Source organism: Mercenaria mercenaria, chromosome 1 (genome assembly GCF_021730395.1).
Source record: "Mercenaria mercenaria strain notata chromosome 1, MADL_Memer_1, whole genome shotgun sequence".
Classification (NCBI taxonomy): domain Eukaryota; kingdom Metazoa; phylum Mollusca; class Bivalvia; order Venerida; family Veneridae; genus Mercenaria; species Mercenaria mercenaria.
Window position 1 is genome coordinate 111,425,649 of NC_069361.1, and position 24,811 is coordinate 111,450,459.

Consider the following 24,811-nt stretch of genomic DNA (forward strand, 5'->3'; position numbering starts at 1 on the left):
ACAACACGATACAACAACAGTACAATGCGATATAAGAGATGACAATGCAAAAGGACGTTCGGCTGCCACACGACGGACGATAATGCGACAGGACAGTGTCGTGATGTCATCGTATTGTCACAGTATATCGCAATGTCACTTCGCACTGTCGTGCATCGTATCATGTTGTCGCGATGTCACTTCGCATTGTAATTATATGTCTTCACACTGGCTTGCGTCGTGCTCTAGATTTTTACTGCCCTACTACAAAACACACGACAATGCGATACAACACTCGACAAGGCGAAACGACGCCCGATAATGCGAAATGACATTTTTGTAATATCCTATTGCATTGTAATTCTGTCGCTTTGTCATATCGCATTGTCGCGATGTCACTTTGCTTTGTCTTGAGTCGCGGACGACATTACAACTGGAATGAACATGATTCCGTATTATTTGGACCCGGGACACGTATCTTTAAAGAACATGTTAACCAAATCAAAACAAAGTAATATCTTAAAAAAATCAATATAGTATGGAACGCCACGACTGTCTTCTGGTGTTGATTTAACACTTTATGCTGTACATGCATCAGTATATGTAGTGCCTCTACTTGTATGTGCAGTGCTTATATATGTATATGATGTGCTTAACACTGTATATGCGGTGCTTCTATCTGTATTTTGCGGTGATTTAAACTGTGTATATTGTTGTTTCATCTGTGTATGTGGTGCTTTTAATAGTATATGCGGTGATTCCATCTGTATTTGTGGTCTTTTTAACATTATATGCAGTTTTTTTCTACTGTATATGTGATGCATTCACTTGTATATGTGGTGCTTTCAATTGTATATACGGTTCGTTTAACTGTATATGCTCTACCTTTATATTTATATCCGGTGCTTTCAACTTTATATGCGGTGCAAATAACATTATGTGCAAACTACATTATGAGATCGGAATATTACCAAAGTAAGCGAATATTTCCGAAAACATCCGACTAAGATTATTTTCGCGGGAATAAGTCATACTCTTTTATTTTATATCTAATCTAAATTTATTTTATATCATTATACAGATACGATCAGTAGACACTCATAAAACCTATTAGGAATTACTTCACTTTATACGTAAATTTTACTTATTTTTCATAGTTTTTATTTTCTTTGATCCAGTACTATTCTTTTACTATTTTAATTTTGTTTCTTGAATAATTGCCTGATAGTTGAATGCAGCATTTTGTGGTTTGTTTGCCTTCGTCTATTTTTTGTAATATATTTTTGATACATATACGTACATTATCCAACGGGGAAAGTGTACTTCTTAATATACCATTTCCGTGTCCCGTGTTTAAAAGGGGACTTCTGCTTCTGCGTACATAGCATACACATATACTTTTAATTCATACAATGTACTTTCATATTAACAGGATAGCTATAATCATTCTCAATGAATCATAAATGTGTTTCAATTTTTAGCGGAACTTGACGGTGACGTTTAACAACGTTACGTCAGTTCCGGATTTGTATTTCAACGAAATAAGTGTCATTCCTAGATGTTGACCTTACGAAGGATACCAGTAATAACATATACACCAACTTGCATGTTAAAAATACTAACATCCACCAATACCTTCTCTATTCCTCTATTGTAAAGACGGCATACCCTACAGTCAGGCTAAGCGATACCGTCGTATTATTTCTGACGATAATCAATTTACTAAATTTATGGACACTCCACGTGAATTTTTCAAATCCAGAAATTACCAAGATAGTGTAATTGATGCTGCGTTTAACAAGTTGCGTAATGTTACACAAGATGAAGCCCTGATATACAATAACAACTCTGCTCAAGTTGATGGTGTGCATTTTGTTACTGACTATAATCCTTCTCTTTCTAAATGGCAGTATCATACATAAATACTGCGATTTATTTAAACTATCGCCAAATGTCTCAGTCCAACAGTTGCATTCCTCTAGACCCATCTTAGCATATAAACGTGGTAAAAATCTAATAAAGTCTTTCTTGTAAAGTCTAGATATTCTGCACTGCCCCCTACCTCCATCAGCGCCCGTTCCAGCGAATGCTCCCGACCTAGGTGTACACATTGTAACAGGATAGTAGAAACTGACAAATTCTGTAGTTTCTTCAAATTCGTCTATGTACAAACTTAAATTTAATACAGACTGCACATCATCAAATGGCATTTATCTCATTACTTGTAAAAAGTGTAACACGCAATATGTGGACCAAACACGACAGGTGTTTAAACGTTTGAACAGTGCTAAATTTGGCATTAACAATTTCAGCGATCCTGCACATGCTAGTGGTGTGGCTACACATTTCAACAGTATTGATCACAATTTGCGGTGATTTCAGTTTTTTTTACCAATTGACATGTTGATAATGATATGGATATATTATTACGTGTAACTTCACCGGTTAAATATCGTGCATTTATCTGGTATGAACACCAGCGTTTTGTTTAATGTGTTAGTACAATTACCAATAAAGATTGGTTTTATATACTAAGAATTTAACAATATGTCATTTTATTACCTCCCCTTATTGTTGCTTCAAGGTCCCTTTTTCCACCGCTTGACTGCAGTTTTTTTTCTATAATTTGACTTTCTTATTTAAGTTTTTATCTTTTTTTTTTTGTTTCTATAATTATATATGTGTGGTTAGCTTTTAAATTAATAATAATAATTTAATTATTATTACTACTATTTAGATTATAAGTACTGTTAATTCTCGCATATGCTTCAAACTTTGTCATTATAGGTTTTACTTTTTCTCTACTTCATACTGAAGAAATATTTTTTTCGATAAATATGTCAGATGTTTTCGGCGATGCTCGTTATTTTCGTAATAATGTGGATCTCATAATGTTGTTTCACTATAATGAAGTTTGCACCGCATATACACTTGAAATCACCGCAAATAAAGTTGAAAGTACCGAATATAAAAATCGAACCACTACACATAATGACAAGAGGACCAACGAAATGTGAAACAACCGCATATACCGTTAAAAGCACCGCATACACATTAGAAAGCACCACATATAAAGCTAAAATCATCGCGTGCGCAACTGAAACCACCGTATGAACATGTAAAACCAATCCATATACAGTTGCAAGTACCATGTATACAGTAGAAAGCATATCATATCAAGTTATAAAAACACAGCATAATGTAGATTAAAGCACTGCATATAAAGTCAAAAGCGAAACATATAAAGTGAAAATCACCGTATATACAGATAAGAGCACCCCGCATACAGTTTAATACGCATATAGTTAAAAGTACAGAATACATAGTTAAATGCAGAGCATATACAGATAAAGGCGACGCATATAAAGTTGAAAGCACCACATAAACAGTTGAAATGATCGCATACAAAGTTAAATATACCGCACAATCAGATGAAAGCATCGCATATACACCATAAAGGACCGTATATAAAGTTAAAAACACCGCACATACTGATGAAAGCACCCCATATACAGTGTTAAGCGCATCATATACATGTATAAGCACTGCACATACAAGTAGAGGCACTTCATATACTGACATATGTACAGCATAAAGTGTATGTATCAACATCAGAAGACAGTCATGGCGTTCCAAGCTTCATTTTGGTTTATTAGATAGAAATAACATAATGTATAAAATGTCCATTTGAAATTATCAATGTATTCGAAAAATTCTGACCATTCTGCCTCTGAATTAAATGAATTCTTACATTGTTTTGATATAAGTTATTTATATCAATTGAGGAAGCATGAATTTGTTATAGGTATAAGTATAAAGATCATTGTACATCTGATATGAAATGAGAATTAAAATGATATTATATGACTGTAATCATAATGAGAAAATACATCTCCAGCCCTATAGTTTGTTTTAGAACAGGCTGACTATTACGGCTAGCGCTCCGGTAGAATAGGGTTTAGTTTAATCAACTACTATTGTCTAATACCATGGTTTAATTATTGTAACATATAACTGCGTAAAGCTAAAAGATATGACGTATTTGTTTAGCTATAGTTCAACTAGCGGATAAGGACCGTTGAGAAGTGTGCTGGATGTGACCTGTATAACTATATAAAGAAAGAAACTGTGGGCTAAGTTCCTATGGGCGCAGAAATATAGCTGCTTCTTCGCCTCCAGCAAGAGAGAACAGTATGTTCGATCACGCGCATGTGCTGAAACACTTCCTGTTTCTTACTATGTTGTACAATATTGGATGATCAAACTAGTCATAGCATAACACTACGCGATTCCGACATTCTCCGGCATTTACAGAATGCAAAGTGCGCTTTGAGTTAAATTGAGCCACACCATGAGAAAATTAACATAGTGTTTTTGCGACCAGCATGGATCCAGATCCATGCTGTTCGCTAACGTTTCTTTAATTGCAATAGGCTTTAAAAGCGAACAGCATGGATCCTGACCAGACTGCGCGGATATTGGTTTTCTCATGGTACGGCTCATTTATGTCCGAAAAGAAATCTTAATTGCTTAGTGAGAATACGTAATCAAAGGGAACTGCCGTCAGTTACCATAGACTTTTTGATGCATAAATGAACCTTCCCCTCTCAGATAAAGGCTATACATTTAATCATCACATAACTTTTCAATAATCATTCCTCATTTTTTGTACTGTAAACACTATAGTAAATCTGTTTGAACGGTACAGCTACACGGCCAAAAGAAAGTGCCAGAGGAATTGACGAGAGCTTCGTTTAGTTCGTCATTGGGACAGTCACTGGTATTTGACTGGTGATAATTGGGTACGAAGACGTACGAAGGAACTAGTGTCTGACCACTTAATGAATATAAAAGCGTTGAATTGAACATTTATACACTTTTTGGAAAGGTCTTTTGAATCTCTAATCAGATAAAACAAAATTGATTATAGTGCTTGAATAAACTGAGAACAAAATTTCACTTTAGATTACAATACCGATTGCATAATAAATGATTATTTCTATACAAAGTTTCAACTAAACTAAATGTTACATTTAGCAATGGAATCAAACGCATGATTCTGTTGTCTAAAGGACAATATATATCTAGTCATTCTTTAAGGGAACCATTCCAACATCCTCAGCCCGAGATAAATGCGAAAAGATAGCTCGCGTTTCACCTCCAAGGAACCATTATGTTATCCTTTCATTCCATTTTCATAAAGAAAGAAAAGGTATAACTGATGCTAATTGAGTACGCGAAGTTTCACATAGCTCCTATAGTTTCTTGAGAAAAAAGTGAACGCTGATGACGACAATGAAGTGGCGACATTACCCTGTAGTCTTTTTCATAAAACAATTGTTTTAAACAATAGGATTTTTACTCTTGAAACAGGAAGAATATTAACGTCCACAGGACCCCGCTAGATTATTGGTGACCGAGACCGAAGATCGCAAACACTAACGTATCCCGAGGTGACATGTATTGTGGCTATTCTTGCATACGGAAAACATGACAATAAAACGAAATAATTTGCTTTTTAACAATTCGATCCAAATTTTAATTACCATTCTGTTGTTCTTGAAAACGGCCAGCATGTTTTAATATCCATAACCGTGGCACACAAATCAACAACACTTTCAAAAGCATATATAATAATATTATATATCGGTTAGGTTTTTATCTCTCGTTATTACAAGCATGACGCTAACCATACTTTTACATATCACTTTTGGGAACGAACCATTTTCAACGTGTTGACCTGCTTCCTAGATTTATATGAACTCAGTGAGACATAAGACCAAAACCATACCGATTGATACTAAGTCTTCTCAATATTGTAGCGGTTCAATACATTCACGGTTATACCACAGTCACACATACGGCGCGGATAGCTACGTCTAGCTACGGATATAAACGTAGTCACCCGTATCGATCCGTACCTGAGCGGTGCGGGTTGGTATGGATTGATACGGATTACTACGTTAAGGTACGGCTCAGGTACGGATCGATACGGATCGATACGGGTTACTACGTTTCAATCCGTGGCTAGACGTAGCTATCCGCGCCGTATGTGTGACTGGGGTATTACCGAAGAGCGTTTTCGTGCCCAATTTGAAAGAGAGTATATGTGGGAAGTAAGCGGTGCAAGAATAGATATTTGGCCCTCATACAGCTTTTCACAAATACAAATCACGTATAAACAGCACCTGAACTGCCTTGTTAAAACACGAGTTCTTTTTCCCTTTAAAAGAACAGAACAGAACAGAATTTTATTTCAGTAATACATGACCCAATCACTTGGAAAAGTAGTTTTTTTATGCAGAGATAAGGATAAGAAAACTTCAGAACAAAACTTACAGTATAAGTAGCTGCACTAAATTGATGTTTTATTGCTAACATGTAGATACACATTTAAAGTGTTTTAAATTTACTAGAATTGCAATCGTATAATTTTAAGCATTGAATTGTTATGTTTTTTGTTGTTTTTTTTTTTTTTTAAGTTTAAGATAGGTTTCAGTCTTGAGTGACATTGTATATCATTAGAAGACATTGTGTAGCATAGTTACTAATACAGTCTTTTTAATATTAACTTTTAATTATTTAATATTAATAATTTGCTTTTAAGTTGTAAATTTTAAGTATTAATTTTAAATGGCCCTCCAGGGCTTCCATACTTCTGTTATTCTTATTTAAGAATGATTGCATTATATTTTATATTTATTCTACCTTGTTTAAACTAAATGAAAAATGTCCACGAGAGTGTAATTACTTATAAACCTATGTACCACCGAGAACAGAAACATATATGTCCACCGTATTAAATTTGCAGTAGCATTCTTTCCAAAAGCAAAACAAGAAAAAATAGTGTGCGTGACGTTATGCGTTGCGCGGATAAACTTTTTTATTTGTTCAACCTGAAATAAAAAGTTTGTTGTTTATTCTCCATTAACGAAATAGTATAGTATACATATTTTCTCTTCCAGCCAGCAATTCGCATTTTCTTCCTGATCGTCAAGTTTACTTCTGTACTGAATAAAATATACTCCACATTGGTTGCTTGATAAAAGTATCCGCATGAAATATAGCGCCAAATAATTGGTTTGGGATCACCAACTGTTTTCCCATAATCATCCATTATAGCGTCATGGCGTGAATGGCCTTCTACAAATAAAACTAGAACTGTCACAGGAGTGACATATACCCCCACAATACGGTCTTGTCACAGACGAATGGCAATCATAAGAAATTTTAAAAATACTTAGAATAATATAAAAACGTAAAAAACACTTAATACTTCAAAAATTTTTTACTCGTCTTTGGAGTACTTCATCCTGGGCTTCCGCGGCACATATAAGTAATACTAGTATATGTGCCCAGGATGAGGGATGAGGTAAATATAAAAATCTCTAATATTAGAGATACACTAAAAGTGAATACAAAAAAAAATGTCTTACCGACACATGTTACCACAGAAAAATGTATTTACTTTTTACATAGGACTAGTAATAAAAAAGTTAGAAAAATACCTAAAATATTGAAAATCTAAAAATTTAATTTCTAAAAATAGACTAATTCTTGGAATTTAAGGGGAAGTAACTCAATACAAAGTTTAAAAAAGGTTACTTCCCTTTGACTCAGCCAATCAGAATGATATATAGTGACAATGCATCAAAATTAACCTTAAATTCTAAGTAAAATGGGACATAATTCATGAAAAATTGGTGTCAGAGTTATGCACCTTGTGTCACATGATGTGGGTGATGAGGTGGAACATCTATTTTAAGTTTGAATCATATCCGTTTAGTAATAACTGAGGTATAGTGAAAATACATCAAAATTAACCTTAAATTCGAAGTAAAAGGGGACAGAATTCATGAAAACTTGGTATCAGAGTTATGCCCTTGTGTCACATGATGCGGGTAATAAGGTGGAACATCTATTTTAAGTTTGAATCAAATCCATTTAGTAATAACTGAGATAACAGATTTCGCGACGGGACGGGGCGCGAAAAAACTAACTCCTATATAGCCCCCCCCCCCCAAACATGTTTGTTGGGGGTTTAAAAACATGTATGTCATATTTTTCTGAAGAACTATTTTAGTTCCAGCAAAATAACGGACGAAGCACATATAAATAGTGACATTTTATTTGAGTTTTTTTTTTTCGCGTGACTGATATGGCCCTCTGTTTGCATCATAAGCATGGCGGAAGAAAACCGTTTCACGTAACTTTTTCAAGAGACGTCAAATGTAGCAGTTATTGTCAAAATGTATAATAACATTTTGTAAAAAGAGGAAAAGGTGGTTCAATTTTGAAAAGAAAATCCCTTCTTGGGTTTGTTTACATCACTGACCAATTAAAACCGAAATTTTTTACCTTATTCCAAGGTATACGTTTACTTTATTCTTAGTAAGTCCCCTGTACTTTTCTGAGTCCGTGGTCTCTGACCAAATGCTTGATATAACGTAATGGCAAAGGAACCAGCGCCGGAGCAATCTAGCCACAGGTGTCACCCAGGTACGGGTAATTGTATACTAAAACTAAAACATTCTTTGAAATTATGAAGTCCCCATATTGAAGACATCCCTACTTTGAGTAATGTCTTTACTGACATTGTGTGCATTTAATGTCATTCCTGATTTTTTTACAGTTGTTTTGTCTGTTCTTCAGAGCTATATTTCTGTAGGAAAAAGAGCACAATACGGCATATGTAAGTGGACTCTTCTAACAGAAAAGACATAATGTCTGGACCATTAAAGAAAATACGAGATAAATCAGATAATGTTATCAACATATAGGGACATTTTCGTTCTTTCTCTGTAATTTACAGACAGTAAATTATAGTTTTCAGATACATATCTGTCATACTGTATTTGTAGACGGAACAGAGTTGTATTGGATAACAAATAAATTCGAGAAATTATGTCTAGATGTCTATCAAAAGTTGCCTCTTGCGATTGAAGAGTATTGTGTTTATCAGAACAAGTATTATTCCACATCATTTTACACCGACATATGTTTTTTTAAGAATCCGATAACCGATAGTCGAACGTTCGAACGGTTAAACGATTAACCGTTGGCATCTCTAAAAATAATTTCATTAATCAGAGCAATTTTGAAAGTGCCATATGGCAATCGAAATAATTTGAACAGTCGTTGTAAAAAGTCACTCAAGGAACATTTTTTAAACATGCTACCGGTTTCTGACAACTTTCCTTTTCGTTGCCATGGTAATCAGATGTCTTCCTGGAATAGATTTTTTTAACAAATTGAAATTATGACCGCTCAAGAAATATTCAGTTGGAACTGGCCTGATAGTTTAGGAGGACATGTTGTTTGAGGCAATTTGTTGACGACGAACACCTGTTATATTTAGGTGAAGAAACTACACCGTGTGAGCCAACGAACATTTTGAAGAATAGCTAGGGAGTCATTTCATCATTTTAAGTCATTGGGAACATCAACGGCGTTGTCTGATCATACTGATGAATGTAACCTTACTAAATGAAGGAGCTTCTCCAAGATCACAACACCCTACAAGCCCGTGGAAAACAGTGAATTGACGCTACCTTTCCAACAACCACCGATAGCGAAGGAATTGGTTGTTTAGGAATCATTTACGGAATCCTGTTGGGGCCATTTATAATGTCACCTTCGCGTTTGTGGGGTTGACACACGACAACGCGAGGTGACATAGTGACATTACGAAGTGACACCCGACTCAATCGCAAACGACGGCGACAATCCCAAACGACAATGTCGCGATATCCACTTTGAAATGTGACCTTTCAAAAGCACGATATATCGCGATGTCACTTCGCGTTGTTGAGCGTCATATCGCATTGTCGCTATGTCACATCGTAATGTCGCGATGTCACTTCGCGTTGTCGTGTGTCGACCCTGCAAACGCGACGGCGACATTATCAAACGAGATGCGATAATCACAAACGACGCTCGACAACGCGAAGCGACATTTTCCAAATGTCGTATCGTATGTCGTGTGTCGTGGGTTTGGGTTAGGGTCGACGAGCGACAATTCCAAACAATACACGACACGCGAAGTGACACTCGACGATACGAAGCGACATTTTCACAATGTCGTATCGCATGTCGCCCGTCTACCGGTGAAAAGGTAAAATTTAGCCACTTCACCGCTCACGTAATTTACGTAGATCTATAGCATGGCGTCGCCTGCGGGTAAGAAAATTGAAATAGCTGATTGCACCGTTACACGGTGAAGTGGCTAAATCTTACCCTTTCACCGGTAGACGGGCGACATGCGATACGACATTATGAAAATGTCGCTTCGTATTGTCGAGTGTCACTTCGCGTGTCAACCGAGTGGTGCAGAAATATCCAGCCGATCTCTATGGATACGCGGATGACCACAATACTGTGTTAAAAATTCAAGCGGGAAGTTCTCAAAATGAGACAACTGTTCTTCAACAACTCCGCATTCAAACTGGAAATGAATCAGTCTAAAACTGAAATAATTATGTATGGAACCAGACAACAGTTAGCGAAATTGAACATCACAAGTGTAAACGTTGGTGGGTGTGACGTAAAATGCCTGGATCATGTCAGAGACCTTGGTGTAACCATGACCAATACACTCAACCTTGACCATCACATCCATAAAAAGTGTCAGATAGCTCATGTGCAGTTACGAAACCTTAGAGCTATACGGAAACATCTCGCACAAAAGTCAACTGAATCATTAGTGCATGGATTGGTTCATTCCCACATTGACTTCTGCAACAGTTTATTTACCGAAATTCCAGCCTACCAAATCAACAAACTACAGCGAGTCCAAAATCATGCCGCTAGAGTAGTCATGAATACTTCCTATGAACAACCAAGTGCTGAACTTCTGAAAGAATTACACTGGCTTCCAGTTAAGGCTAGAGTCATGTTCAAAGTCCTAGAATTAGTCTTCCGTGTCATCAATGGTACAGCTCCAGTATATCTGAGGGAAATGTTTGTACCTACTTGACAACGGAACAAACTACGCTCACAAAGTGACATTTACTTTAACATCCCTAGACGGCGAACAAAATTAGCAGACAGATCTATGGCCGTCGTTGGTCCAAAATGGTGGAACGATCTACCTAGCTATCTGAAAGACATTTAGTCTGAAGCCAGCTTTAGATCAAAACTGAAAACACATTTGTTTAGTCAGTTTCATGAACAATGAGTGTACTCTTGTTAAAATATTAAATATCAGTAGTGGTATAAAATAGTATTTATACATGTCTAAATCTCTAAGTCTAAATTCTAGAATCCTGTTCGTATTTTGAATGCATATATTTTAAATGTGTGTTATGTAATTGTAAAGCGCAATAAAATATTTTATAATTTTTGCGCTATGTAAATGCCATGTATTTGTTTTTGTGTTTGAAAATATGCACGAAAACCTCGGCTTCCACACACTTTACATTCTCATCCATCAGAGGTTCGTCAAAATCCCAAGACGAACACTAGGCAACCATGGTAGACCTCTGGTAGGCGAGAATACACACTTTAATAATGAAACTGTAAAACCGCGGGCGACTCAGGTTTTAACCATACGTACCATAATCACATATTTTACCTGTTCATTTAACGGAAACACAGATTCGATATGAGCCGTGCCATGGGAAAACCAACATAGTGGGTTTGCGACCAGCATGGATCCAGACCAGCCTGCGCATCCGCGCAGTCTGGTCAGGCTCCATGCTGTTCGCTAACGGTTTCTCTTATTGCAGTAGGCTTTAAAAGCGAACAGCATGGAGCCTGACCAGACTGCGCGGATGCGCAGGCTGGTCTGGATCCATGCTGGTCGCAAACCCACTATGTTGGTTTTCTCATGGCACGGCTCATATAACCAAAGTATGACCTGGGTTCCTGGTTGCTTTAAAAGAGTTGACGCCATTCTGTGCAATTTGTTTCTGGCATCAAGGTGACCCGCATAATTCGTATCGTATAATATACATTAAACAAACACTTTCTACACGCTAGCGTGTTGACGGTTCGTTGGTGTTTTTAGATTCTGTCTACAGAATTTAATATGTTTGCAGACATAGTAGACATCGATTTGTCGCAAGCGATTTTTGCGAGTTTTTGTTTGCAAGTACATAGGGAAAAACTTTCTGTGATAGTATTGCATCGGTCTCTTATTTTCTTTGACGAGATGTATATGACCTAGATCAGACTGCACGAACGGTTTTCACACAGCAACCTGTCATAGAATAAGTCACCTTTTAGTTGGAATAAATGAATAAAACATTTTTAAAGCCTATCAGTGTAGCAATTTTGCAACCTAACCGCCTAGCAGCCTAACAGTCTATACATTATCTTGTCCACTTACTGAAGCCACTAGCACAGCAGATACATTGTATGTATAAGCAAACTTATAGATTAAGATCAGACTGCATGGCTGGTTTTCGCACAGAGTTGCACATATCTACCTGTCACCGAATTAATCACCATACTTGATGTTGACGGGTTATTGATGTTGAAGCAAAGTTCAGTCCTTTATTAACGTAGTGAAATGGTGCAATAAAGCTTTTAACGTTAATAATTTCTTTCTACAGAATTTAATGAGTTTGCAGACATGGTCTACATTGATTTGTCGCAAGCGTTTTTTTTTCTAGTTTTGTCTGCAATTACTTAGGGAAAAACTTTTTCTTTGTGTTTTTGTCTGTGATATTATTGCACCTGTCTCTTGTTTTCTTTGACGATTTAGGGCAATGCGTATCCAATTATTTCATATTTTTAATGGTAGGAAACATCTTTTATAAAGATATGCTTACGATATTTACCTGTTATTTCGTCCATATGGAAATAAAACAAGTAATAAAGTTTCTAATAAGCAAATTGCATGTATCGAAATGACTTTAAACGTAAGTCAGCACATGAAAGACAATAATTAGAAACATGAATAACGAATAACTGTTGTTGCTTTCTCTTTATGCAAATCAAATGAGACAATGACGATTTGTTTGTGTAAGTAATCTTTCTGATTCACACGCTACATGTCCGTTATCTATTCAATTTAAACATCGGATTGCCTGAATTCTTCATTACAAACGATGTTATATATGTCAACGTTGGACATTCTACAAATCTGCTGGAACTATTTTGTTCTAATCTCCTTCCATTAGAGCGTGTTTTTATTCTTATATATAAATAGTGGGCTGTTTTGTGACTCTTGTGCTCTCTTAGTTTATCAGTTAGTTGACATGAATCCAGCTGCATGGTCTGCGAGAAGTCTCTACGAGGCAGACGCATTACTGTCCTAATTTACCTAAAATTGCTTAATGGTGTATGTGGATGGATTCTACATCCAAATTTTCTGAAGTTTTAGGACGTACTAACATCTCTGTCAGGGTGATGTTCAGCAATAAAAGTAATTTTATATAAATCCAAACTGCTCAAAATGTTTGAACCACTGAAATAAAAAAAAAACAATCATGAAGATAGACGGATCTTAAAACCTGTATGATAATTTATAATACAATTAAACACCATTAGCGTTTCAACAGTTAAAATGTTTCAGAATAAATGAATACACCCTTTGTCATTCATTAGCACTTTAGCTAATTCTACCAATGGCTCAAAGATTAATATTTTGCTTGAGGAGTGCACGGATCGAAAACGAGCAATTCCGTATAAAAGCTGTAAAAGGATCCTTTAGAAGCATAAAATGCAACCACGCAGAGTAATAGCAGACTAAGACTGACTGAGTCTGTTCATGAGAGAAAATACCAAGGACTGATCTTCGTTGTCACTATTTGATCCATGACAACGCCTCAGCTCACAAAAATGCCATCGTTCAAAAGTTTCTGAGAAAACTTAGTATATCATTATCAGATATCATTATTATCAAATATAACTCTTGAAATAGCAGAGATCATTGAGCACTAAAAAGCGTGACTCTATAAACATTAAGCTTACGTTACTATGGGCATTCTTGAAATAATGACAAGCGTGTGCTTCCGTAGAAGTTTGACTAACAAGAAACTCGAGCTTTACATTGATGATACATTAATGACTCCTTTATAATCCTGTTTATTAAAAATTATTGTATTGTTTTGAGATATTTAGTTTCTTATCATGTGTAGTCATATACACTAAGCAAAATACGTTGAGCTATGAAAAGCTGTCCAAAATCTGAAATTAGAGCCTACATTAAAGTACGTTGTCCTTTAGAAATACCTGCAAGACAGATAATCAGTGAACTGCATACTTCATATGAGAAGTATGTAGTATCAGAGAAAAAACTATTTACAGATGGGTACGTAAATTCAAAACATTTTCAAGCAGTCCTTTAGGACAGGGCTCGTCCTGGCAGGTCAAAAACAGGAGTGGCGTCAAAGAACATTGCTTCTGTAAGACGTCAGATTGATGAAAACGCCAAGTACACGGTGTTTTCTTGGCATGTTACCGGGGAGAACACATGAGATTATCATCAAACACTATGAAAGGTTTGTGCCCGAAGGGTGCCCCACAATTTAATCGAGGAGCAAAATAGTGTCTGAAAAAGTTCTCAAATTTAGATGATTGCACAATGTCACAGCTCATAAGAGGAGATGAGACCCGGATATACTTTTATGAGTCACATTGTCGCGTTGAACACAGACAGTGGCTGCGAAAAGGTGACCGTAAACCAGTTATTGCAAAAAGAACTAAAAGTGTCAAAAAAGGTTTCGTAATCCATCATCTTAAACTCAAGAAGTTCCGTTGAACAAATTCCTACAGCGTCAGAAAAATCAGTCACTGGAAAGTTTTATAGTGGCAAGTACTGAAAGCTGTTAAACAAAATACAAAATATGTGTCCAAGGACTGGTCTTCGTGGTCTCTATTTGATCATGACAACGCTGCAGCTCACAAAAATGCCATCGTTCAAAAGTTCCTGTGAGAAGAAAAGGTGGTACAAATCAGTCATTTCGCATATTCGCCAGATTTAGGCCCTTGTGACTCATTCTTTTTACCTAGGCTGAAAAGGATGCTGACTTGGCGCAAATATTTATCGGATAAAGCACTTGGGAGTGTGGGTTTTAAATCAGTAACTTAAGACCATGGATTTCTCGTGGACGTCAAGGGAGAATACCCTAAAGGTACAAACTAAATTTGAAGTCTGTACACAGTCTATGTACAATATTCCAGCACGAGTGTCCCTAGTCTTAGAATGGCCCTCGTAAATCATTCAGTTACATTAAGCTAATCATTTATTGACAGGTCAGAAAGCAATATTTCAGGTGGTGTTTGAAGAGAAATAATTTATTCGTTTGAAACTGCTCCCATAAGATATAAATAAGAGCAATAAAACTGAACGCTCCAATACACTATGAAATCAAAACAGAAATTACTGTAATTAGTTTGTCTGGAACAAACTTCCACAACTGAAACAGATCGAAATTGACAATAATTTGATTTTGTTGACGGCCAGTAACCGCGCCAATATCATAATGATAAAAAGGGTAAAACTTACCTATATGTTTACATACAATACGTAATTCGTAATAAAGGTACAACCACTGTTATTGGAGTATAATACAATAGAATAATATTAAAATATTGTGTTTCATCTATAGTTTTTAGTAACTGTGGTAATTCATCCATAATTTCTGCATAATTTAACAATTTATCATCACACTGGTGACTGTCAATGTTTTTACCCAGAAGAATATATAGAAGAATATACAATGTATATAACATGTTGCGTTCATCCTCAGCATCTGCTTCCGGTTGGACATGCGTATATTACTCCAATGTTAGAGTATACTACATCCTTAAAGTAAAACAATTTGAACGCCTGTTTTTCAGAAACTGTGCGGATTAACTTATCAGCAAATTGCATCATTTAAAGAGTGTAATCTAGATAAAATGTTTAATATGTCATCTTATCGTACATAAACACATTAACAGGGTATAAAGAAGTACACAAACATACCCGAACAGCGCATCATTAAACGTACAAAGGTACTCAAACGGCATATCTATAGACGTTCGTAAATACCTAGGCAGACGTAAAAACAGACTAGCAATAAAGGTACAAAAATATCTAAGCTGATAAACCAGAATGTAAATAAATATCTGAACTAACTAAAAATTAATGTAACGTAAATGCTCATGCAGACTCCCCATAAACGTATATAAATACCTAAACAGACTAACAATAAATATTCATGAACGCCTTAATAGACTTAACAATTAACGAACGAAATGCCTAGGCATAATAACAGTAAAAATATTGTTTTCGCTTTGAGAAATAAACTTAAAAACTGTGGATTTAGGCAATAATTTTGGATCTTGAATTTCGCGTGGAGTACATGATGACCAAACAGTAACACACTTAGCTGTATACCAGATAATTTGCAAGGTACGGCACCTACAGAAATCGCCAGAGTTCAGTAGGCGGGGTTTGTAAACAACTCTTTTAGACCCGGATTTCATTCTTTGTAATTGACACTAGAATGGTCCCAGATGACCAAAGACTTAAAATTTTACGAGATAATTGTACATTTGCCTCCTTTAAAGTGTCATATTTCTTCAGCAGTGAAATTTCTTCCGAGTTTCTTTTTTATACGCCCGAAGGGAAGTATTATGTTATGACGCCGGTGTCCGTCCGTCCGTCCGTTAGCAATTTCGTGTCCGCTCTGTAACTCTTGAACCCCTTGAAGGATTTCAAAGAAACTTGACACAAATGTTCACCACACGGAGACGACGTGCAGAGCGCTTGTTTCGAATGACTAGCTTCAAGGTCAAGGTCACACTTAGGGGTCAATAGTCATACGAGTGTGTTTCGTGTCCGCTCTGTAACTCTTGAACTGCTTGAAGGATTTCAAAGAAACTTGGCACAAATGTTCACCACACTGAGGCGACGTGCAGAAGTATGTTTTGGATGATTCGCTTCAAGGTCAAGGTCACACTTAGGGGTCAAAGGTCATATATGACTTTGCTTTGTGTATATTGCTCTGTATTGCAGTGCTCTTATTTTTATTTGGCAGATCCCCTTTTCGTTCTCTTACAATATTTTTTTTTTGTATTACTTCCCTTTTTTGTTACTATAAATAGCTTATTTTGAAACATTTTTATTATTGGCCGTAGGGAAAAACCGAGACCACTTTTCTGTGGTACAACATGGATGGTACATCCAATTTTTAGATGTATTTTGACATAACTTTACCTGGTAAGAACTTTTTTGTGGACTTAGAATTTTTTTTGGAATTTCTTCTTTTTGTTGTTCCTGTCCTTTGGGCTTCAACAGTCAAGCTCTTTAACTTTTGCTCCCATCCTCTGGTTTAATATTGGCCGTAGCGAAAAACCGAGTCCACTTCTCTATGGTACAACATGGATGATACATCCAATTTTTAGATGTATTTTGACATAACCTGTTAAGAATTTTTTTGTGGACTTAGAATTTTGTTTGAAAATCTCCTTCCTGTTGTACCTGTCCTTTGGACTTCAACAGTCAAGTTCTTTAAATTTTGCTTCCATCCTCTGATGTAAACCCTTCGGGCGTATATTGCCCCGCTTGGCGGCGTTCTTGTTTATTTCTATATGCATATGCTGCTTTCCTGGGTACTAGTATTTTCATTGGTAAAAATACTAATGAGAGATATCATATTGCTGAAGGATACATGTACCTTCAGACAACACTAAGCCTTTTCTAAGAAAAAAATCAACTGTAAACATTATGTTTAAAACTAGTCAAGATATTTGAAAATGTCTTATTATCTCTCAACTTAAGTTACGAGTTCAATAGATTGAGGTGTGCCAATGGTATTGTTTTATATTTTAAAGGAAACACCTTGTTCACAGTAGTGGATTTAGCTGTAATGATTTGAGATTTTGAAAAAAATGTCCTCTACTTGTTAGTTGTTGTAAGCTTTACTAAAAAATGTTTAAAAAAATGTTGGGTAAGATATTTTGTAGGGTCCAGAATTATTAAAATATAAGTGAATTGTCTCGAAAATTAAAGAAGTTATGAGACAATTTGAATACTATGACAATTCTTACATAGTAGTTTACAAACGGTAAATCATTATTCAGTTACATAGTTGTTAAATTGTTTTTACTGGATACAAGTGTAACATCATGCCATTTTCAAGACCATTTTCAAGACAACCGGTTTTATTTTCTAATTTAATACTCCATTTAAAAACAAGTAATGCATGTTTATGATAAATTCTTCTTGACATGGTGCAGGACAAATCCATTAAGGTAACAGAAATATATCTTATTATTGGTCATTTAGATATGCCCTGATAAGAAAAAAGCGCGGAATATTTCAGCAGAAATAAGCTGTTTCTCAATATGTTAAAACAATAGAAGCCATATTGTCTCGATCTCTGATAATGCACATAATTTTAACATAATAAAAGAGTCGTATACTTATATTTGTCATATCGTAATTGTAGATTAATCTGATATAAAGCATACAGAATAAAAACATCTTGTCTCAACTGTTGAGATAATACGTCTGGAGGTGCATTTGCTTTATGTAACTTGGGCAGAGGGAAAATAAGATACGCACAATTTGGAGTGAATATTCAAGAGTAGTTCATGCAGTGTAATTGACAAAAGCAACAATGTTCAAATGCGTAGAACTATGTATTTTTTTCGATTTTTTTTTCGTCAGTGTGTAGTAAGAAAATATCATTTTCTTAGAAGTACTGTTCCAAAGTAGAGCGCTTTTCAATATACTAAAAAATGAAAGAATTAATGTAATTATATCGTTTTATTACATTGAGCTTTCCTAAAATTAAAATTTGTATCGTTTGCAAGGAACAACTCGGGCTAACTATTAATAGTATATCTTATGAATTAATCTTAAAGTAACGGGAACACGTAAGATAAGGATCGATGAGCCAAAGCACAGGTGGCAGTATCATAGATTGGTCACCCCCTTCCCAATGCTACAACCCTGAAAAAAAATCTGACATTCTCAGGCATTCCTTAAAATCCCCACCCTACAAAACCCCTGATACAACCCCAAAAAAAAAATCTCAACTATCAAAACAATAATTACTAGAAGGTAGAAAATCTGCTATATGCCCATTTGCCAAACATTGTGGAACATAGGATATCGTCGTTTCGGCGACTCAGACGCATTCTGACGGCATATCGCCATAATTATCATTCACTTTAATAAAAAGATCTGTAATTCCACTGTTTACCTAATTCAATTCCATCGAATGACTATATTATAGCAAAATATTCATCTTTCACGGTATTTTTGACTTGTTGGAAGCCATCTTGGAGTCTGCTACCTGTTTTGTAATACGCGATCTGATTGGACGAGTGTTTCAGGCTATTTGGTTCCCGGCGTCTAAAGCGGAGCACAGGATAGCAGGTAAACAGCCCGTTTTTGTTTACTTTCTGTTAGCGGTGAAATCAACTGGAAAGCGCGCTAAATTTTAAAAACAAGAAAATACTGAAAAATAAGTAATAATGGGCGTTATAAATTGGTAAGCATACACGAAAGTTATTAACTGTACGTTGGTTCAGTGTTGCAGAAAGTGTCACTATGTAGTAAACGAACAATTGCGTATAGAATATGTCATCTAATTTAGATCCCAAACAGCTGATCGCGTACACAGACACTAGTATCGGACCTGGGACAGAATATGTTTGTTTTCATCCTAAATGAGTTCAAAGAAGACATATGTATTTTTTGAAGGGGGCTCATATCTAACTACATATTTTTTCATTTTGAACTCATTTACAAGATGAAAACAAGGCCATATTTTTTGTCCAAGATCCAATACTGGTGCCTGTGATCGTGTATAAGACCCATGCATAGCCTTACTTATTTGGCTTATCTAGATGACTTATTTCTTGATATAAGCGGCGCCATGGGAAAACCAACAAAGTGGCTTTCAACCAGCATGGATCCAGACCAGCCTGCACATCTACGCAGTCTGGTCAGGATCCATGCTGTTCACTAACGGTTTCTCTAATTGAAGTAGGCTTTAAAAGTGAACAGCCTGGATCCTGACCAGACTGCGCGGATGCAAACCCAATATGTTGGTTTTGTCATGGCGCGGCTCATATGTTGTTTCATAGCTGTAATCCCTGACAGGACAAGGACAGTCCAAAATTATTACACGGTCCAATAACGCCCTATTATTTGGACGAGCCAATGCATAGATCTACAGGTCAGTAGTCCTGAATCAGTTTTTCATGACATGATAGATGTGCCCTTTCAGATTGGAGAGATGGAGGTGCAGCCAGGTAAAGTGGAAGAGTTAGCAGGAATTGGTAAAAATTAACATTATTTTTCTAAATTTTGTTTTAAATAATTTGGGTTTGGTGGCACATCTACCCATTCATAAGACTGTTCCTTGCTGGTTGTTACAGGTCTATTCATCCTTCACAGACACAAAAACATGCACTGATCCTGAAATCTGGAACTCCTGGTATTGTAAAGTTATTTCGTAAACAGTACCCACTGGGGTACTCCGCTTTGCTCTCTAGTGACTATACCGAAAATGGAAATAAATCATGTCTGAACCACTCTCTGATTGTGGGTACCTTGTTTCCCACGTTTTGCAAACCTACAAACTATTAAATACATAAACTCATTAAAAAAATAAAAAGACATTGATTTTAATTATTTACTTTTCCGGTTTGCAAAATGTGGGAAGGCATTTGGGATGGGTACATAGGTATTGACACATTTGTTTGTCAATTAATGATGCTATATTTTATCTACATACAGTAAATGGGTGCTTGATTTTTTGAGGGGACCTAAAATGTCTATAAATGTTTTTATTTGCCTCTAATCTATCCATTGTCCCTTGAACATGTGCATTGTCCTATATTGTCTTTTTGTTTAGCACCCCTTTCAATACTTATTGGTACTGTCCATATTTAAAGATGGACAAGTTCATTATAGAATTTAGCAGGGTAATGAATATGGAAGAGACAGTTATAGGTATATATATAAACATCCTTTATTAAAGGCACTGGCCTGCAGATCACATACACAGTAAAGAGAAAATTGTTAGATGTCAGATATATTTTGTTATATTTCTTAAGATCATATTCATATGTTATGTAAACACATAAGAATAATTTTATTGCCATGGCAGTTTGGGTTTCCTGACTCTGGATTTTTTTCCCACCTATACTGGGCATTTCTAAGACAGTTTTGATATACAAAGTGATAAAATTAATAAGACCAAAACCTCATGTTGAAAAGTTAATAAGATGAACAAAATTCAGTTGTAAAGAAAATACCAATTTTAGCTAAAATCAAGTCATTGCTTTTAAATTGAGCATCTTTAAAATGTTAGTAACATATATTCAGTATGCTGATCAGGAAAAGTAAATGTAATGAAATATCTGCTAAATTGTATAAAAGTATGTAAGATCTAGTTGATTTTAAGCTCATCATAAAAATTCAAAGCATTAGACTGAAACTGAATTCAGGCAGATGGTTTTAGTGTATTTGAAAATTGAGCCAAAATAGCCAGGCATTGTATCCAAACTCGACTTCCTAAACCACATGTCCAAAGAATATAAATCTAAGCACATTCATTGCAAAAAAAGTCTACACCTTCTGCCGAAAAATTGACCCATTTCTTTTTTGCTCTTAAACCAGCACAATTCCTGTGGAACCATTTAAAACATGAACTGCATTGTATCCATTGTACACCTGCTTTTCCAGTCCTTTGACATTTTTCACAGAGATCAGATGTACTATCTTCTGCTGATTCCCCTTCTTGATCATCACCCACATGAACTGCACGTTCAGATACTGAAGGGATTGTTTCTGACACGGTTAAACTTTGTTCTTGAATGTCCTGAAGCACAGGAGGTATTTCCGAGTCTGCTTCAGATGACAGAGTTCTAGATGTAGATGGCTCTTGAGTATCTTGGTGAACAGTATATGTTTCTGAATGGGCTTCTGAGAGCAAAGTTCCAGATGTAGATGGCTCTTGAATATCCTGATACACAGGAGATAATTCAAGGTCAACTTCAGAAATCAGCACTCTGTAATTTGGCATGCAGGTTGAGCTAAGAATTGTAGTTTTCAGGTTATCCATAATTAATGATTTTTTTTCAGCAGTTTTTACACTCACGTTGTAAGCTTTACATAGTGTGCAAATCTGTTTCTTGTTCATTGTATTAAAAACATCTAAGTTGCTCAATAACATACCTTTTAGTAAGGTGTGAGACATTTCCTTATGTGAGGTTTTATCATTTAGCACTGTTTGAAAAGATACAGACTTTGTTGACATAGATTGCTTTTTTTTTTTTGTCTGAATTTGTTTTCTGTGAGCCATTGTTTTAGCCACAGAAAATGATTCTAGAAGATCCTTTCGGAACTGATTTAGCATGACAATTAAAAACTTTTCAATTATTTCTTTGTACAAGTCATTAGCATGCTCTACATTAGATAATGTATTACTCATGACTGAAGTCACAACAGAGTTTAAAGATTGCAAGTTGGCACAAGTACTGAATTCATCAAATTGATGCAAGTTTTTACAAATTATGTATACAAAATCTTCAAACAATTCCGTGTTATTCACCATTTCTTTAAGACAAAAGCAGTGTAATTGCTCTCCATGCACATTAAAATTTTTATCAATGAGATATTGTATTGAGAGATTACAAGCCTCACAAAAGAACTTATACATGTCATCATTGATGTTAAGAAGGCCGTGTGACATATACTGGCGCCTGTAAGTGTCTATGAGAGACTGTGGATCTGTTGATGTTTGTCTTAAAACGTCTTCTCTTTCAATGAAAGTGTTCAAGATATTCAGACGTTCTTTAGCAGTCTGAAAAGTTGCCTGACCTTCAACTGATGTGCTTTACATAACAGTTTTGTGTAAAGAAGTGTATTTCTTTCTGACTGCATGTATGCAGTTTCCACCAACATATCGAATACGTGCTTTTGACGCATCAGTAATTGTCCTGTCAGATATGTGACGTTCACTGACTTTGAATATTTTTGCCTTTTCCTGAAGTAAATACTGTCTGACTGCACTGGTAATTTTGGTGCATATATGAGAATGTGCATGTGAAGTATGTGTGAAATGTTGGAGAAATAACATACAGGCTAATTTATAATTATCACTGGTTTGATATTTATGACAGTCTATATAGAACTTATTCAACTTTTCTGCTTTAACGGCAGTGTTTTCTGTTACATTTATGTCATTCACAATCTTTGATAACTCTAGAAACTGTTGCCTACAAAATTTCTTAGCATTGTAGAGATCACCTCCAAGAATATTCCTTGCTATCTCATTCACTTCGAACTGAAATGGCGTTACAGGAGATTCTGAAATGCAGTCACTCAAAATCTTGTAAACATCAAAATCTGCTGGAATTTCAACACTTTCAGAGGAGTCACCAAGGTCCAGTTGAGATAAAATTTCATTAAATTGTTCGTCGAATTCTTCCTGTGGCTCAATTTCAAATACACTATCATCTTCAATCCAAAAGTCATCATCTTTTACAACTGCATCAGTTCTGAAAGAAAGAAAAACAACTGTTGTAAAGTACTATTTAATAACCTCTATTGTCAAAAATGTTGATCATCACCCTCTGGAACACTGGCAACTTTAAAAAGCATTATGATTTTTACTGATTACATTCATAATTGAAAGTTACAGACAGTTTTAACTCTTAAAATGAAACACAGCAGATAAAGCTGTTGTTCAAACAAAGAATAGATAAGAAATGTACTATTTTAACCCTTACCATGCTGGACATGATTGATTCTGCTTTTGCAACCAGTGCGGATCATGATCAGCCTGCACATCCATGCAGTCTACTCAACATCTGCACTGTTCGCCATTAAGTCAGTATCTTTGGTATACGCACCCCTTTTAAGAGTTGATGGTATTGTCCTATTGAGTGATAGCCAATTCATAATAGTTATTTAGCATGGTAAGGGTTAATATTGCCCATGAACTTGTAAGGTCACTCAATGCCATCAAGGGAGGTAATAGAACACTGGAATCAATAATATTTTCTTCTATGTTAATAAATATTCAAACTATTAACAATTATATTGAAAATAGTTTTCCAAAATAGGATTTAAATAAGACTATATATTATATTTATTATTTATTATGTTATGTTTTTAGCAGGAAATGTGAAAGCCACAGAATGTGAAAGCCATTGTATACAAAATGCCTTTCTTGATAATGTGTCTGACATATTATCCACATAAAATATGTGTATTTCTTTATAGATATTATTTTAGATTATTTGTTTCTTACATATTTGCAAAAGATGTTTGCATAATAGAAACTTTTATTACCCATTGCTTGTGATTGCCTCCCTTTATAGCTCTATCTGTATGTAGTGTAATATTGAAAGTAGTGATTTCCAAATCATGTAATTATCCATAACCTATTTGGAAAGCTGCTTTATTTGTTTTAAGCAAATAATTGAAAGCATTATGGAACTTTAAGGCTATTTAGTACTAAGAATTCAATGCTCCATTATTGTACTATTTAATTGACCTGTCAATTTCAAAACATGTTCCTGGCTTTCATGTTAATCTTATCTAGGCTCGAACAGAATATAATGAAAGCCGGGTCCATTTTTTGACCGGTCAAATAAATTGGACAATAATTTCGCTTTCAACAAACAGACTTGATGTAATTTACATAAATATATGTAATATTTTCCTGTGACACAAAATGCTTGAAACTATCCTAATTTTCATTACAGGTTAATATCGAGATGCTCTGTCTGCATGGATGGGAAAACAGATATGAAGAAGTTATACTCAACGTACGATTTAGAATGTAAGGACAGTGGAGAAGATACTGCGTGTTCATTGAGAGAGCTTTCTGAAGCTTTATTGAATGTGTTCCCTAATGTCGTTAGGAAG